At 48.4% G+C, this 17,825-nt stretch overlaps 1 protein-coding gene across 1 annotated transcript in view; it reads left to right on the top strand.

The window, feature by feature from the left end:
• Positions 1–1,278: 1,278 nt before the first annotated feature.
• Positions 1,279–17,825, top strand: part of dag1 (dystroglycan 1) — a 55,655-nt gene continuing 39,108 nt past the window's right edge. Inside the window, exon 1 of the mRNA XM_085275337.1 lies at positions 1,279–1,752. The gene's annotated coding sequence lies outside the window, so the exon portion shown is untranslated. The remainder of the gene's footprint in view (positions 1,753–17,825) is intronic.

The following is a 17,825-nucleotide window of genomic DNA, read 5'->3' as shown; positions in this document are numbered from 1 at the left end:
ATCTCTCAACGCAAAACAACAAGAAGGGAGGCCCACAACACGCCTGTGTGTGGGAACTGATGCATAACGGTGCGTTTCAATAATTATGAGATAGGCCATCAAAAGGGCGACAGTTTGAAGGATGACTGAAAGAAAGAAGAGTGCGTGGAAGAACAGTGATGATTGTAGGCAGAAAGTGAGAAGTAGGAAAGGTGAAGATGCATTTTTTAATATTAGCCTCTGACAAACAACCTCTGTGTGATAATAATTAAAATGAATGAACTAATGAAAACTAATGTAAAATCAGCAAAATCTGCTCCGGAGACCAGCTGGAGCGAAACTGGACTGCAGTGATGAATCTGAACAAACCAAACCTCAGCGTCTGATTCGCTCCTGCTCAGATTTCAGATACTGTTTATATGTTTGCTGAAGACACACAGGTGTACTTATCAGTGCCTAAATCCGCTGCAACAAAAGACTGAAGTCCACCTGAAAACCAGAATCTCCAAATCAGGACCGAAATCCTGGAATAGTTGCGCGTCTGAGTTTCGTTTAGACGGAGGAAAACTCGCTCACGTGTTGGCGTTCAGCAGGTTCAACCACAGCAACGCGCACATTCACAAAGCTGTGTCGCCTTGCTGTGTTTCAAAGGACAGACTTGAAAATCCTTTCACTGGTTTAAAAAGCACGAGCAGACCAAGTTACGTTTCAGATGCGCTCGCACATTTCCGCAGGCTCAGTCTGCGCTCCCACGCTGAGAACCAGAATCAGCTTGTAGATCTTTGCGGTGTGAAACGAACTTCCTGAACACCTCACATCAGACTGTGGCTTTATTTGTTGTAAATTTCTATTTTTTCTTGTTCTGTCCTATATTTGATATGTTTCCACGTTTTTAACTTTTGGATGTTTGAATTAAGTTCACTAGAATTTGGAGTCGCAGATCTTAATCTTATTTGGATGTTGTACTTCATCCTTTGACTGATTTGTAATTTTACTGATTAATAACTGTTTGAAAAATGAAATGCAAACAAACTTTTATATTTTGTATTTTATTTTGAAATCCAGTTCCTATCTGGTGTATTTGTCTGGTAGATTTGTGTTACACACACATTTGGCTTGAAAACTAAAGAACTAATTATAAAACACAGAATAATAATAATAAGTGCTGCCCCCGCGCGCAGGCCACTGGTGGAGAGGTGGCGGCGCTGAGGGGAGGGTGGGGGCAGCTTGGAGGGTGGAGTAATTCAGAGAATGCGAGACACTGCCCTCCCTCCCTCTCTCTTCACTCCTCCTCCTCCGGGTGGAAATTCATCCTTCAGGCTGGGTAGCGGACATTTGTGAAGAGGACGTCGGGAGTGCGGGACGCGGAGACTCGGAGACCCGCGGTGGCAGCAGAAGTTCTACCGCCGGGTTTGGTGCTCTGCGGCTTCTGAGCTCCGCGCACAGCGGCGTGATTTCCGTCTTGTGCTTTTCCGGTGGCTCTCAGCTCTTCTCGGTTCCTCGGATTTTTCCAGCTGCCGTGCCTCCCTCAGCTCCGGCGGTGTTCCACTCGGAGCTTTACGGACATCCGCCTCTGCTTCGTGTGCAACTTTGGAGATCTGACATCGACACACGGCCCGGTTCGTCCGCTGCACTCCGGAGTGAACAGGAAGGAGGTAACCGGAGCTCCCCGTCGCCTCCTCCGCCACCAGCTCCGGTGTGACCGCGGCGGCAGCAGCGGAGAGGGAAGCGGGATTAATGTCGGGAGGACCCGGACCCACAGCAGCGCTCACGGTCAGTGTGTTCTCGGCTCTGTGCGTCACCGCGCGGCGGCTCGGCTTCCCGCCGGTGCTTCCGGTGTGTTTAAGTGTGAATATCGGTGCGTTCGGAGCGCGTCGGCTCCAGCACGCCCCGGAGCCCTGCTTGTCCTCCGTGTCCGCGGCTCGGGCTTCAGAACCGAACAGGTGCTTTTTAATTCGGGGGTTGGGGGGGTGCCTCTTTCTAAAACGCCTCTCGGTCACAGTCGGGCTTATTTTAGGCGTCATGTGTGGAACTCTGCCCCTGACGCGGACACAGCGCGGCAGTCAGGGGCAGCGTTCCTCGGACACTCGGACGGAGGCTGAGCGGCTCGCTGACCCGCCGGCTCCCCTGCACCCTTCCCGGGCTCTCTCTCTCTCTGCTGGGCTGGAAGTTGGCCGAAGTGCACCAGGCGCGTGAAAACGTGCCGGGCGGCGTGGACGCAAACCTCCACCTCATCAGCAGCTCCTCGGGACTGCGGGGTGAGCAGCGGGGGGAGAGGTGAGGAAGGTGCGCACCGCAGGGTGTTTTCGCCCGACTCTTCTTCATTCCTCTCACGTCCTCTTCGCCATGGAGACGTTTGACAGTCTGCCGCGGCGCGGGGACGTCTCCTCTGACCGGGGGACGGCGGGGGGAGGGGGAGTGAGGGGGGCTCACACACTGCTCCGGTTCAGTGATGGTGTTGCTGGACTCATCAATCAGTCTGTTAATATTCACGTCGTTATGAAATAATCCTGATTTCGGTCATTTTTAAAGCAGAAATTTCCTCCTGAAAACTGAATATTTTCGCTTTATATCTAAAAAGTGGCGCTTCCATGACGTCATTTTCTCACCGGTGAACGGTCTTCTGGTCCAAGCTGATCGGTAGCTGCAGTTTTCGTGAATTGCGTGAGGCGTGCAGAGGTTTTAACCACGGGACGTGATTGGCTGCTTCACGCCAGCGGAGCAGGAACGCGTCCGCTGCTGCTGGACCCCGAGCGGCGCGGGCTCTGCACTCGGTGCACAGCGGGTTTATTTCAGACACTCTGCTGATCCAGGCTGACCTCAGCTCTGATCTGCTCCAGTTATCTGTTAAACTTCTTCACTCTCAGCTTGCTTTCTTCATGGTTTTTTTTTTGGTCCAGAGTAATGTGGCCCCTCTGCTTCACGGGCCCTACATAAATTAAGGGGCTGTGCTGTTCAGTAATGGGTAATTTGGAGGGTTTTGAGCGGTCCCGTGGGTGCTATTACTCTCTGTCTGAAGCGGGAGCAGGCCTGGAGGTCCACCTGTTTTCCTATTACCACCAATGGAAGTAGATCAATACCTCCTCAGTACATCACCATGGATTCTGTTCTCTTCTATTCTGTCGAGGCTTCAGTGACGCAAATCAGCCAGAGCTGCAGCTGAGCACACTGTGTGTGTGTGTGTGTGTGTGTGTGTGTGTCATGTTGATGGGGCTGGTGTGTTTTGTACACATGCCGACTTTAATCCTTCACACTGAGAACAATGTTTGTTTCCGTCTGAGAGCCGGAGCTGATCAGCGTCATGGTGGCGATGAGTGTGTGTGTTTCTACACCGGACTGTTAATTTGTTCACTGTGTGTGTGTGTGCTGACTCTGACGTCCAGCTGTGAAAGTGTGTATGTGCCCATCGTTTGCTGCTTTCCTTCCACGTGAGGCCGTTTTGTGGACACTGTGGATGAAAGTCGTTTTATTAGGCAATGATCAGATACATTTTTCAGAAGTCAATGTACAAAAATGAGGCATGCACTGATAGGTCGCCGTGCTAGTAAACAAAATGCATTTCCTGATGTGAGTGGGTGATGGGTTCTGCGGTGGGCCTGACTGTGGATGACGGCAGACTTTCAGCCTGTAAACGTGTCTGTTAGACGCTGACCGAGCTCACAGTCACATTTTTAAATGTCTTGTTTTGTTTAGCAGTTTAACACCTGCTCACGATCGTATTGGACAAAGAAAAGTCGGAATATTGAACGTTTCCTCTGTGAAAAGGCTTCAGTTGGATTTCTGTAGCACTGCAACACTACAGCGAGAGGGTTGTGCTGTGGGTCATGACTTCATCAGTTTAATACTTGATTTGTTTCCTCTTTCAAACATGAAGATGAAGTAGTGTGTAGAAACGTGGACATATCTGTGAAGATAGTTGCAGAAGCTGGCCGTGGTTCTCCACCTTCGAAGGGTGGAGTTCCTGTGTTTCTGGCCTGAGAACGCCTCCGTGTCTCCCCAGGAGAGCTGAGGGAGGGCGGGGTGTCTCTGATGCCCGTGAAACCCCGATGCAGTTTTTGTGGGAGTAACGTAGTTGCTTTGGTCCTGGGCTCTGGTTGTTTGGGATTTGCACCCCAGACTGTTTCTCCTGGCTCCAAGGAGCTCCACAGGCGTGTTTATCTGCATGAAGCTTATGTCAGCAGTTTTCCTTTGGGTGTGTGTGGCTGCCTGCCCGTGTTGCTCATGTAGGAGGGCAGTTGCTGGGGTTGGGTTATCAGTGATTCTGCTGCTGTCGGGTTTGGTTTAACTTCAAAAGAGGTCGTAGATGCTGGTTTCTTTCTTTTTTTCTCCATTTTTGCCAGTGACCTGCTGCTTGTTAGGTCCAGATGTGGACCTGTGGTGCTGAGTTGTTTCAAACGCAGTCAGATGTGAACATGTGAAAAAAAGGCAAACGTGTTCACCCAACTGTCCCCGAGCGAGAAAAGCTCTAAAAACCAGATCAGTGCAGCCGGCAGCTGCAGTAAATAACCTGGTCTCCTCTTCTGATGAGACGCCACGCGCACTCTGAGCCGTCATCGGTTTGTCGGAGAGCTGCAGCGGCACGGCGAGGTGAGAAACGTTTTGACGTCTCTGTCTGCGTCGGGGGAAAGATGCCTTTTCCTGCTCTCCGGCTGCTCCTCATCACATTTTCTCTGCTTGTCCTGTAGTAGGCGTCTCTGCGCTGACCCGTAAGGGCGAGCGTTTGCTCTCACCTCTGAAATGCCCCCCAGCCTTTGTTAGAGACGCTCTTCGGGCTTGAATGACCTCTCGGAGCTGCTCGTTGCAATGATGAGCCTAATAGATGTGGTGCAGGCTTCGTGTTTGGCCTGCTGTGTGCTGGCCCACTGAAACAAAGCCTGCTGGCCCGTCTTTGAGGTTTGGAAAGGAAACCCTGGAATTCCACTTTGGGTTTTGGGCTCTACCCCCCCTTACATGCTTACATAAGCAGTAATGTGCTGAGTAACTTCAGACCAAGGGGCAACCTCTGGAGCAGAGAAATGAAGGCAGTGTGCAAACTAATGTTCTCCTGCAGCGAGCCAGTCTCTGTGGACTCCCGTGTTAAAACGTCCGACTTTACAGGGGGAATAAACATGTTTACAGCCTGCTTCAGCCTCTCTGGATAGCTTCTCCTTCATAACAGCTCTGAGTGGGGCCATCTCTTATTTTTATTTATAAGTCGTCCACTGCAGGAGCTCCTGACTGCTTTACGACCCCCTCCTGCGTCGCAGCTGCCCGGCATGGCGGTGCACGGGGCGTTTATGCAAAGATAAACCTTGCAGGCTCATTTTTTTGTCTTTGTTTCTGTAAATCTGACAGCAGCAATGGTTCAGCCAAACAGTCAGTCACACTCCCCTTCCTCCTCTTCCCGCCTCTCTCGCAGCATTTCTTCTGTCTGAGCGAGTCCCCATCTCTGAAATCAATATCATCCAAAATAGGATCGAGTTCTCGTGTTATGAAAAGCCTTGTGCATTTACAGGATGATGAGTCTAATCTTTGGCTCCCTGCTTTTCAAACTTTTGGGTTACGAGAAGGAAAGGGAAGATTGGGTTATTTTTTTCTATTTTTGAAGCTTTGGGTTGAAGGTAAAGAAAACGTGCTGTGGAATAAGCCCGCTTTATCACGCCGGGAGATGAGCTTGAGATCCTTTAGGCGCTTCCCCTCCTCTCCTCCTGAGCTCTCGTGGGCTAAAATAGGGGGATGAGGCATCCCGAGTGTTACTGTGCCCACAGCTGACTACCCTTCTGTCGCTGTGAGTCATGCTCTCGCCACGACTCGAACACCACTTGTCGATGCGCATTTGTCAGAACTCGAAAATAAAATGGTCATGAGATGTTTAAAGAGCCTCGCGGGCTTTAGGAGGCGTGGGACGGCGAGGGCTATTCTTAGCCTGAGATAACAACGGGGCTTTGGTTGGCGAGCAGATTGAGGGGTGCGAAGCGGGCGAGTGCTGCCGAAGCTGGTTTCAGACACCGGCCTGCAACCCAACAGGCCTGCTGCTTTGTCTCTAGCTGCTTCCTTTATCATTAACAGTCGCAGCTTTCATCCGGCGTAAGCGCTTCATCGGGCTTACAGCGTTCAATGCAGATCCCGTCAGTCTGTCAGGGCTCACGGGGAGTTTCCTCCGTCTTCAGCTGCTGTTCTTCCCACGGACGGAAGATCATTGTGGTTAATTTCAGTCGCAGAGTGAGAAATCGGTGCTGTGTCAGTGACTGTAAAAGTTTACAGCCATTAGAGTTGACTTAACACTTTTGGATATTTCCGAACGCTCGCTTGGAGTCACACCACACCACCAGAACACCCCAATCAACACCTGTCAGCTTTAAATAATCAGCACTGGAGTTGCTGGAGTTCAGAGGCTGGAAGTCATTTCAGGCCCAGCGCATTTTATTTCCTGCTTGCAGGATTAATTGATCCTGATGCCACTAATATCATCAGAGAGGAGCTGCAGTGGGGCGATGGTGGCAGGAGAACTCGTTTGTCCTTCCACGGCGAGCTCATCTGTGCGGATGCTCGCTGACTAATGTCACACATGCTTGAAGTGAGGGCCGTGTTGACCCGGCAACAGGAAGAATCCTCCACCGTCCTAAATAAGGAGGACGCCCCCCTCAGGGGGAGGAGCTGCCCAAAGCTTGTGCTCATAGATCAGCGTAGGACTGCCTTCGCACTCTGCTCTCGCTTCGCCATGGCGCATTGCTACAGCAGAGATGCTGTAGATGCTTAAAGTCCTTCACTTGGGGCGGCCACTCCTCCTCCCACGCTACAACCACCACCTCGGCTTTGGAGGTGTTACCTCACATCGTAGTCAGGTCACACTTGGCTGGAAACCATACTGGTGAATTTTAAGTTCGATTACAGCGGAAATTCACAGTGACGATCTTGTTTCTGTTACTGTAGTCGCTTCACTTAAGCCCTGCATCCCCCTCCACGATCCTGCCACAGCTCACATTCATTTCCTGCTTTTCTTATTTGCTTTTGGTCGATTTGCAGTTTAAGTTCAAAGACATTTACAGAAAACAGCTGAGATCTAAATGCAGAGCAAAGCGTGGAATCGATGAGCCTTATCTTTCAGACCTTTACTTGTAAATGAGTGGCAGCGGCGCCGTCCACAGGTGAGTAAAATGTCCCCTGAAGCCTGTTTGTCACGTGCACGTGCGGCTCTGCGGATGCACGGTGGCAGCTTCTTGCAAATCTGACATCGGCTGCTGCAGAGGGAGACGGAAAGCAGAGCCGGTCATAATGAGCGATGCTCGGCGCGGCGCTCGGGCCTGTAGTTGCTGATATGGATCCATTTTAGAGCTCAGCAGGGGGCGGACGTCGATCTTGTAGTGCCGCCTCGGCGCTCGTACCTGTGGAGCGCTGCTGTGGCTCATATTTGTTTGGATCAGTTGCCGACGTGCCTCATGAACATCAGAGGTCAGAATCAGCTCCTTGTTACTTCCTTCTGTTTGCCCGGTTGCCATGGCAGCAGCAGATATCCCAGTCCCCCCCCCTCCCCCCCTCCTCCCTGTGTGTGCTCACATGTCACACTTCTGATTTGGGAGGAGAGAAAACAGGGTGGCAGTTCAGTAATTAGTTCTGGAGCATTAACTGCTTATCAGTGGGCGCTTTTATTAGCCCCCCTGTTTTGGCTGGTTAGCCTTCTGGACATGGAGCCAAATGGCGCTCCAAGTTGTCCGGTCAACCATGGAGGAATTCCTCCGCCGTGCCAGAACCCTCGGTGCCGGGAGAGGACCTAATTGTGATTCGAAATCGGTGTCGACACAGCGGCCACACGCTGCTGCGTGATTTTCACTGCCGAGATGGAGTCTGATTAGCTGAAATGCTTCCAGCAGCGAGCAGATAGAGCGATAGGACCGGAGCCTGGGTGGTGCCGTTTGATTTGCTGGGCCAAGCATTTTGTAACCATCAGGTCGACCCGTCTGGGGTTGGGGCTGCTTTTTGTTTCACAGAGCAGAAGATGTTAGATGTGAAATAAAGTCTGAAACACGATAGATTTGCTGTTTTTCTGGGTCCAAACTGATGAAAAGTCTTAAAGGCTGGGAGGATAATCGTACACAAGCCCTCGGTGGCTTGGATGTCAACAGGAAACACCAACTTAAATACCGGACAGTTTCACAGCGTGTTCATGTTGAGCAGATTTTAAATCCATAAAGAAAGAAGAGTGTGGGAGATGCGGACCTTTAGCCCACACAGGCCGAAGGTTAATGCTTCAATATTAACTGGACAGATGCTCATGGACTCAGAATTCATATGATATTGAATATTTGTGGGTCATCTCCTGTTTTCCCTCAGTGGTGACCCATCTGGAGTGTCCAATCCTTTCATAGGATGGATGGAATAATTTTATTTCCAACACAAGTGAAAAAACCCGAGAAAAGAAAAACTTAAAAACATCGAGTTTTCATGAAATACACAATGTTTAGCAGAAGTTTACACTTTTTCTGTTCCCACCCCCTTATTTTATATTCCAGTATTTACACATCAATATTCAGAATATGACATTATACAGTCCACACATGTTTACTATATACAGGCTACACTCATATATGCTACACTCATAAACTCAGCACCCTGTGGTTAACACCCACTATGTGTAATGTTTGAGATGTAATCTGTGAAAGTCTCCTACTGTCGGGATTACAGTTCGGCTCGTCCAAACAGAAGCTTCCAGACGTTAAACCAGCACCAACCTGCGCTGCAGGTGTTCGGTCAGGTTTTAGCCTCATGCTAAATCGGCACGTGTTCAGAAACTAGAAGACCAGAAACGCTTTCATGGGAAACGTGAGAAGTTTAGCGTAGTTTGTGGTCTGTGTCCACTCGCCCTGATCGCAGGGGATCAGTTTAAGCTTCTCATTCAGGCTGGAAAACATCAGTGAAAACAGGGGATTGTAACCCAACCCAGTCATGGGCGGGACGCCACCTGGTGGATGTTTCCCCAGCACCGCTGTCCAACGATGAAAGTTCAGTTTAATAAAACCTGATTGTAAAAGCGTTTCTTCGTTTCTGCTCCTTCTTCTCTGCCGGTGATCTTCAGATTTTCTGTTTCTTGGAGCGGCATCGGTCAGGTTTCCGTTCTCAGGCTGCTGTTTCATGACGTGCAGTAGATCTTAGTGAGGTGCTGGAAACAGGCTCGCATGTGTGGACATGTTGCTTCAGGAATTCAGCTTCAGCCATGGAGAACTGCCCGTTAGCTGGGGGAGCATAAAAGTGCCAAACAGACACAAATGTTTGCATGAACTCAGTTTTACTTTGTTGACGATGTCTGTGATAGCAACGCGCTGAAATAAAAAAAGATAAGCGCTTGTTTGCTTATCTCGTGTGTGGTGTTAAAAAAGAGACTGTTATCAGGCATGTGCTGCTGCTGCTGCTTTGGAGACGATTTGCATGCTTTATTATTAAAAATTAATGAGTGTGGTGCAAGTGTGAAAGAGGAACCAAAGAAATGACACATGAAGAGGAAAAGCAGCATTTTTCACATTTGTCTCCGGCGGTGGAAACACATTTCCTCTGATGGATTTATGCTTCTTCTGCTGCTCATTTTTTTTCTGCTGCACTCCCTCTCAGAGCATTTTTTTTTTTTTTGTATTAATATGAAAGCTGCACAAAATTAATATTTTGGACACAAAAGGAGATGGCCTGCTTTTATCAGCAGAGAGGGGAAACAAACGTCCAGTCATTGGACGGTCGCACAATTTCTCTTTTTCTTTGGGGGGGGTTGATTTTAAAAACAACGTCACAGCGTCACGCCGAGCTCTGACTGTGACGTGTTGCTCTACACCGATCAGGGATTCATTGATCAAACAACCAGGAGAGTCATCCATAATGGAAACGATCATTGGCTCCATCCCCGAATAAAGATTTAGAAATGAGCTCCACCTCTGCGAGTTACAGCAGTAAGATGCTGATTACACACTGATGCATGATTAATGATGAGCTAATGACACAACGCGACTCTCAGCGCGACTATTTTCCTTCATTGAGGTCGCTGACTTCAATTAAATTTGTCTGATTACACCTCAAATTTTGGCTTTAGTTTAAAAGGTGTGCGTGTGTGTGTGTGTGTGTGTGTGTGTGTTGTTGACTCAGGCAGACAGCTCGGCCCTTCCACCTGGCCCGGAGCTTTTAAAGCATCAGCGACAGACAAATACAGCCGGCCGAGGAAATGAGACGTGAGAGAAGCTGACATGTTAAATCTAACAGTCAAACACCACCCGGCCAGCTTCACACCTGCCCCTCTGTGTGTTTGTGTGTGTGTGTGTGTGTGTGTGTGTGTGTGTGTGTGTTGTGCAGTTGGTTTCTGAGTAGGTGACTTTACTGGCGTGAATTCAAATGTGTACACACTTGCATACATGCATGCACACACACAGGAGTAAAGACTCCAGACTGCAGAGATGCATTCTTGCAGGAGGAGAAGAAAGACGCAGCGTTTAAACGTCCGTTTGCGTGTTTGGCGATCAGTTCTTCAGTTCCAGTGACGTTTGGATGAACGTGTCAGTTAATTGGCTACAAACTCTCAGCAGAGAAAACTGAAAAAACATTTTTTCGCTGTTCATGAGATCTGTTGCTGGTTGTGTTCTTAATAATCACTTCAGCATTATTGCTATTAGTGCGTTAGTGCTGCAGTTAATGGTTATTATGCTTAAGACTCAATTATTTCTCTCAGATAATCAGATTAAGCTCCCGGAGCCTGAGATCCTGATGATGGCTTCTTCTCTCTGATCAACAATCACAGCAAAGTCAGATTTATTCTTGGCAACAATACCGGAGTTAAAAACACTCAGAGAGAACAAAAGCTCTCACAGCTCGGCTGCGCAAACAACAGCAGTGCAGGCTGCAGTCATTAGTGCGCATTAAACATCTTTAATATTCACAAATGAGGCTGATGTGAGGAAACCTGATGGCAGTTACCAGCATCAGCCACCAGCTTTTCTACTGATGGGTATCAAACACTGAGAAAAGATTATAACTAAAAGATAGGACGGTAAACTCACGCGGGCTGACTGCTCAGCCCGTCACAGGCATGATGGGTAATTCCTACTGTTTCCACAGATTGTATTAAACATCTGGACTGTGGTGTCAGTCTGCACCCCAACAGGTGTGTCCACGCTGCTGTCGGCTCTCTGCGCCCCTAAAAGCTTTAAAATATGCATCTGAACAATGAGAGGTACACGACGGTGCCACAGCCGGCCTGATGCCCTGCGATGTTAAAGTGTCATTTCTCTTAGCTGGTACAAGAACTGGTCAGCTGTGACGAGCTGTGGGTGGACACCAAAAGCAGAAGGTCGAAGTTAGAAGCATGAGCTTCCTCTGCAGGGCGTCTGGGCTCGGCCTCTGAGGTGAGGAGGCTCCTCCTCCACATCAAACAGATCCAGCTGTGGTGGGTCAGCAGGACCTCCCAGGTGGGTCGTTTCGGGGATGTCTGACTGGGACCCTGAGGGCAGACTCAGGACCTGTGGATGGATTAACCAGGAAGGCGAACCCTCATCGCTCTTTAAGAATAGAAATGTTGCACATCGGCGTCCATCGCAGTTCCACCGTCACATGTGCGTGACACGGCGGCAGCCTGTGATGAATGACCAGGTGTTGGTCTGAAACCAGTGAATCAATGGCTTCAAAGTTTATCAGTAATATTTTTTGGCTAAATTGTCTTAACTTTATCAGGTTCGTCGATTTCTTTACAATCTGCTTTTGCGCGTCTCCGTCAGTGAACGCCGCCACCGCTGCAATAAAGCCTGATATTTCCTGGATAATCCACTTGTGTGATAAACATAAATTTGGCGACGACTGCAGAGACATTGAGTTTCAGATACATCCAGAAGCTTCCAGCTCTCTGTTAAAGGAGCTCGCATTTCTGCAGCAGGAAGTAAACATGAAATGTGTCACGGCGGATGAATGCTCATCTCCGAGCCTATTTGCAGATTTGTGTAACGGATCAGGATGTCATGACTCACCCATTCATCCAGTTATTCGCCCTCCTTTTCATCCACCCACCCTCCCATCTATCCACACACTCATCCACCCATCAAGCCGTTTATTCTCTCCACCCATTCATCCGTCAATCTGTCTTTTATGACAGGCAGTCATTCAGGGGACGAGCGCTGCCGTCTGCCAGCTCGCTCTGATGATTCACGTCCTGGAGACGCCACGGTGGCGGTGCATGCGCTCGGCGTGTTTGTTGGCGGGCGGCGGAGATGGAGGAGGAATTTGGGAATGACAGTGGATGTAGTAATGGGATGAGCTGATTTATTAGGACTGCAGAAAGGCACGGCAGAGGGTGAGACAGGGAGAGAAATGGGGTTAATAGAAAGCCGTGGCGTGAGAGCGGCAGAGAAAATGAGCACAGAGGTGGAGGATGGGTGGAGGTGGTGACAGCAGGAGGATGGGTGAGTCGAGGAAAATTACACGAGGGAGCAGATTATTGCCTTTGAGCATCCTTCCAGCGCTGCGGACCTCAGGAGGACGGTATTGTTGACGTCGCTGCCGCTTCAGAGCGTTGCACTCTGATTGGCCGATAGCCTTCAAGGGCAAACAGACTGCAGGTGGAGCTCACACCCAAACTCCCCGCTGTTCGCGATGTGGCGGCGGAGTCTTATCGACGCCACAAAATCTCGCCGCCTGCCGACTTTCAGAGAAAGTTTAAAGCAGTTTATCAGATCTAAGAATCATCTGAAGACTTTTATTGGAGGCTGAAACCTTTGCTGGAGTTCAAACTCAAATACCCTAACCCCTAGCACAAAGGTGAGCTTCAGGACGATGATCTCTGCTGACGACAGGAAATGAGGGCGGTCCAGCTGCTTGTAGATGGTTATGGTCTCTCTTTGTCTGTAAGGTTGGGTTTATGAAACCTGTTCTCCATCATGTGATGTGATTTTGGTGTTAAATGGTGCCTTTACTGTCAATCTGCATCTTCTCAACTTGTTTTTAATTGCCTGGAGTCACGACCTTTGTTCAGGATGAGATGTTTCTCGTCGTCCTTTTGGTTTCCTCCAGTTCAGAGAATCGCAGACTGAGCCAGTCGTATTTGGGAAGGAGTGTCCCACTCTAGGTGATAACATGTGTAGCCCTTTAAGTATGTGAAGTTATCGTGGCACTTATTAATCATTCAGAGTCTAAATACTCTGTTTGCTCAGAACACAGATGTCTCGACATTTATTGGTCCATTGTTTACGCTTTACTGCTCACGTTAACGATGTCGTATATAAAAGGATTGCTCTGAATTTTAAGAGTTATCTGTACTTATGAATTCAAATTTCACCTGTTTCCTTCTACACACCTACAAGAAGAAAGTTGACTGAAAGAGGTGGAGCTAAAACGCCTGCACTGACACTCAGTATAAACCAAAGAAGGATTATTTTGAATGGTGACTCAAGCAAAGCTGCTCTAGGAGAGTCCAAGAATAAAAACGCGAAGCAGAAAATGAGCAGAACCGGTCCCATCCGGCTTCTGACACGTTTCTGCGTCAGGTTCAGACTCAATGTTTTTGTATCCTGGCGTCACCAGTGGTGGATACTCACAACCCAAAACAGTCCCTCTCATACCATCCCAGGAATATTATCCTGGGATGGTATTCCTATACTGAGGTAAACGACAGCTGTTGCTGGGGGGATGGAGCCGGTAACGATAAAACTGGTGAGGAGAAACATGAGTGTGAGAGTCTGTTTAGACCTCAGGATAACGGTGATATTTAGCGTCACGTAAAGCAGCAAGTGTTGTACATCCAACAATCGGCTGTCTGTGTGGAGGGATTGCCGGCAGCAGACGTACTGCTGCATGCAGAGATAGCTGCTCGCTCCTGCCCTAATGACTCCCCCTCTCTCTCTCTGCCGGCTGAAGTGGGTCTCTTGAAGTGCAGTCCTGTACATCCCGATAGCACAGAGCAAACAATGGATGTATTGGCCGTGCTAGTGAGGGTGTTAGCATCTCAGAATAACAACGAGTCGAGAGAGGACGCTCCGGTTGAATTACTGCACTTCAGAGAAAATCCTCGCCGTCTCTTCCTGCTCTATGAACAAACACGGCGCAGCCGAGCAGCCCGTCTTTGTCTTTACTTTTAAATTAAAGAGGGCAAAACAGATGCTGATTAGTTTTCTTTCCACTTGGTAAAATTAGATCTGCTCCAAGTGCCAGAACTTTATTCATGCATACATATCTGCTAAGTATGGCAAGCAAAAAGCAGGGGTTCATACAAACAAGCAGAACGTTTAAAAGTCTGTGTGGTTTCTTTGAGGGGGGGTTGCATGCTTCACTGTGCAGCCGTGAGGGGTGTGGAGCTCATCCTGAATGTTCAAACAGAATTCATATCATTCCAGCCGAGCTGTGCTGATTACAGGCCCGGCTCTGCAGAGGCTCAACACCTGGTTTGAGGTGAACTTAAATAGGAGCTCTGCCGTAAATCCACCTGATGTCTCAGGACTTAAACGCAGAGCAGATGACGGCAGAGCGCCTTCAAGTTTACTTTTTCCTGAGATCTTAAAGCACTTTGAAGGTTCCAGAAATGTCTCAGGTGATTGCTGGTGTGTTTTTTGGAGGTTTTACTGTTATTTTTGTGCCTTCGCTGGTAATCATATATATTTAGCCATTATCTAAATGTTCATTTTCTGGATTTTGCATAAAACAAAGTCAAATGGTTGGCGTAAAATCCTCGAGACGTGCCTTGTGTGTGCAGAGGACTTAAAGAAAGCCGAGCTGCAAAGACTCCATATCTCAGATCCTCCAAACTGTCACACTATAAGTAACTGAACCCAAATTACACTCCAATAACTTTGCAGACGGCACAAATTGCCGACTTTGAATGAAGCCAGCGTGAACGTCGTTGTTTTATGAAGCACTCTGCAGTTTTATGACTTGTTTTCTTCAAGCTGCAGGCAGCCGTCACCTACAGTTAAGAAACTCTTTGTGAAATTAGGTTTTTCCTTTTATTAAAAAGAGACGCATACAGCTCAGTTGGATTGGATTTAAAAAGGCTTCATTTTGTTGCTCACGTGGCAATCTGCAAACACAAACACCTGTAGTAAATACACGAGGGGAGGGGGGGATCAAACAAAATGAAGGCACAGATTTCAAACCCACCGACCGCACATTTTAAAATTACTCATTTCCACCTCCATGTTTTCTTCTTGGACTCTTCTAGAGCAACTTTGCATGATTCATAGTTCAACATAATCCTTCTTTATCCCGTCCTGGTCATTCAGCCAATCAGTTCATCCTCTGTCTGACCTTGTAAACATGCAAATATCCATCCTTGATGACATCATGCAGAGCCAATCGTAGAAAAAAAACTGCTAATCTGTCTGAAGGTGACGTGATTATTAGAAACTCTGGCTGTGTTTGAGCAGCAGGTATTTGACACGACCTCGTGTGTCTGAAATGTGAGAGTAGACCTCTGCATTTAGCCTGCCAGCAAACATGCCGAGCATCATTCACATCCTGAATTCTGCTCTGTAAAAACAAACTTTCTCTTATCATTCAAAGCTTAAAAAGAAAGAGCACCGCCCAAAAAATTAAGTCAAATGACTGCAAATTGCAGCTGGCTCCAGCTCGTATGTCTTTGAACTGAGGAAGTCATCGTTCGAGAGCCCAGCTGCTCGGCCGTCGCCGCTATGTTTGAGCTTGAACTCGAGCAAAGGTTCCAACCTGCGGTAAAGAATAGGTGAGCTTGAGCTCGGGGTCTTTAAATGGGAAATAAGAGATTCTTCCTGATTCGAAAGACAGACGAGGATTCATAGTGTTAGTCGAACCTTTGGTCTCAAAGTCTGTCCTCGTGCACCTGGAGCATTTAAAGTCCTGTTGTGCCTCTGCAATGGGCGTGTGATCCTTCAACTCGGTCATTACTTTTGGGCAGAAATGACAGACCTGGTGAGTCGGGCGGCCGGTGAGCTACGATTGTTTTAATGTGGCCAAAAAAACTAACGACATGGATTGTAGCACACATCTCGGTTCAGTCATTTCCTGCTGTTCTCCCTCAAGAAGCTCAGGACGTCACAGTAGATTAACCCAGTGTGTGACGGGAAACTCGCCCGGTAATGAATGTGAAAGCACTGATGTTGATAGACCTGCTCCCACGTTCTTCCTTTGGTACGCAGGAGATGCAGTGATTTAATTTCAAGACTCTGCGGCTCTTTGGAGTTTCTTGTTTTGACTCTTTCTTCGTGTTATTGTTACTGTTATTCCATCTTCTCCACGTCAGTCGGTCAGGCCTTCAGCTGCTGCCATTACAAACTCTGCCTTCTCCTTTTTTCTGCGGAGCATCTAAATCTCCTGATGTTCAGGCTCGAGCCTTCAACCTTTCAGTCAGTGCCAGGCGCTGCCTTCTCCGCGTCCTTCCCTTTAATGTTATCAGTTTCTCCTGTTTGTGGGCACTTATTACTTTTTCTTTTTTTGATAACACAAGTGCAACGTCACCTTCACAGAACCTTCTGCGGCACAGTGCTCTTAAATCAAAGCACGCCGAAAGTCTGCAGAGAAGATCACATTTTAATTGACTGATTAGCATCAAAGAGGCTTTTCTTCCACTTCACACAGAAGCTGCACAAAGGCCGAAGTTGTTGATGTGATCCAAAGATCAAAGTAGAGACAGGAGAGCAGAATAACCAAATTACCAACCTTGAATTGTCTCTTTTTAGTTTTTACCTGCACGTCCGAGTTTTGAGTCTTGAGCCTTTGTGTTGCAAGTCTCTGACCGTCTTTCTTTTCGGGCGTTTTCAGAGATGAGCTGTGCTCTCACACCTCCTCTAACCTGTTAGCGGCGTGCAGTCACGGCTGTATCAGCGCCGATGGCGTGTTCTCGTCGGTAAAAAATAAGCCACGCTGTCGGCGACTCCGTGTTCTCTCACATGTTTTCATTTGCAACAGTTTAGAGGGATTTCAGGTTTGATTCCTCGTGACATTTACCTAAGTCCGTCTGCGGCGGAGCGTCCGTAACATCCGCCACTGAGAGGAAAAACAAAAATGGAGTGATAAATATCAGCTGGCCGTCTCGCTCCATTGGGCTGAGATACATTTAGTAGACGGGGGGCATCTTTAACCTGGCAAAAAAATAAAAATCCACACCGTGGTGCCTTTAAAACCCTGCCAGCCAGTTGGAGGTCACATTGCTCGGGCTGTAAGGCTATCAGCCGTGGCCCGCTATTATCATAGAGATAAAGAATGGGGCCTCGAAGCCGAGACGTCTGCAGTGACCGTGGAGGGAGCGAGGGGAAGGGAGGTAGACGAAGATACGGTCTGGCTGCAGTGAATTATGTCCTTTGGGAAAAAAAAAAAAAAAATTACCGGCTGGCAGAAATGTGAGTTAGCGGGCGAGCGAGCGGCGCTCTGGCCGTATCGCTGAGAGTACAACGAGCTGCACTCGCGAGTGACTCAGTAACACGCTGGCAGGCTGGTGGAGTGAGTTACTGCTTCCAGCAGATTGAACAAATTAATAAATGTTATTGATCACCGACCTGCTGCCTTTGATTGACAGAAAAGTCGATTGATTTCTTGTTGTTTTTGGACTGAAACATTAAAACCACCTCCTTCATGTTGTCTAGAAACCGAACGAGCTCTAACCCGCTGGGCCGCAGAGGCAGGAGGGTTGGGTGGTTGGACAAATGTGCTTGCTATCTTTGTTTCCCAATAAATATTGTGAATAAGTGGATGAACTCCAGCTCCACCATCTTAGACTGCTGCTGGGAGCGCTGGTGACTTCTCCTAGCAGAAACAAGTCTCCACCTGTTAGAGGTTCTGGTTCGATTTGGCAGAACCGGGACTAATGTTGTCCACTGCAGTCCAAGACGGTGGAGCTGGAGTTTGTCCTGCAGTTGGACTTGAAACAGCTGAATGGCACTGAGGAG

This window comes from Mchenga conophoros, linkage group LG5 (assembly GCF_057382185.1).
Source record: "Mchenga conophoros isolate Kocher_MC1m ecotype Shallow Benthic linkage group LG5, M_conophoros_male_GT1.1, whole genome shotgun sequence".
Lineage (NCBI taxonomy): Eukaryota > Metazoa > Chordata > Actinopteri > Cichliformes > Cichlidae > Mchenga > Mchenga conophoros.
The sequence above is the reverse complement of the archived record's forward strand: the minus strand, read 5'-3'. Positions and strand labels throughout refer to the sequence as shown.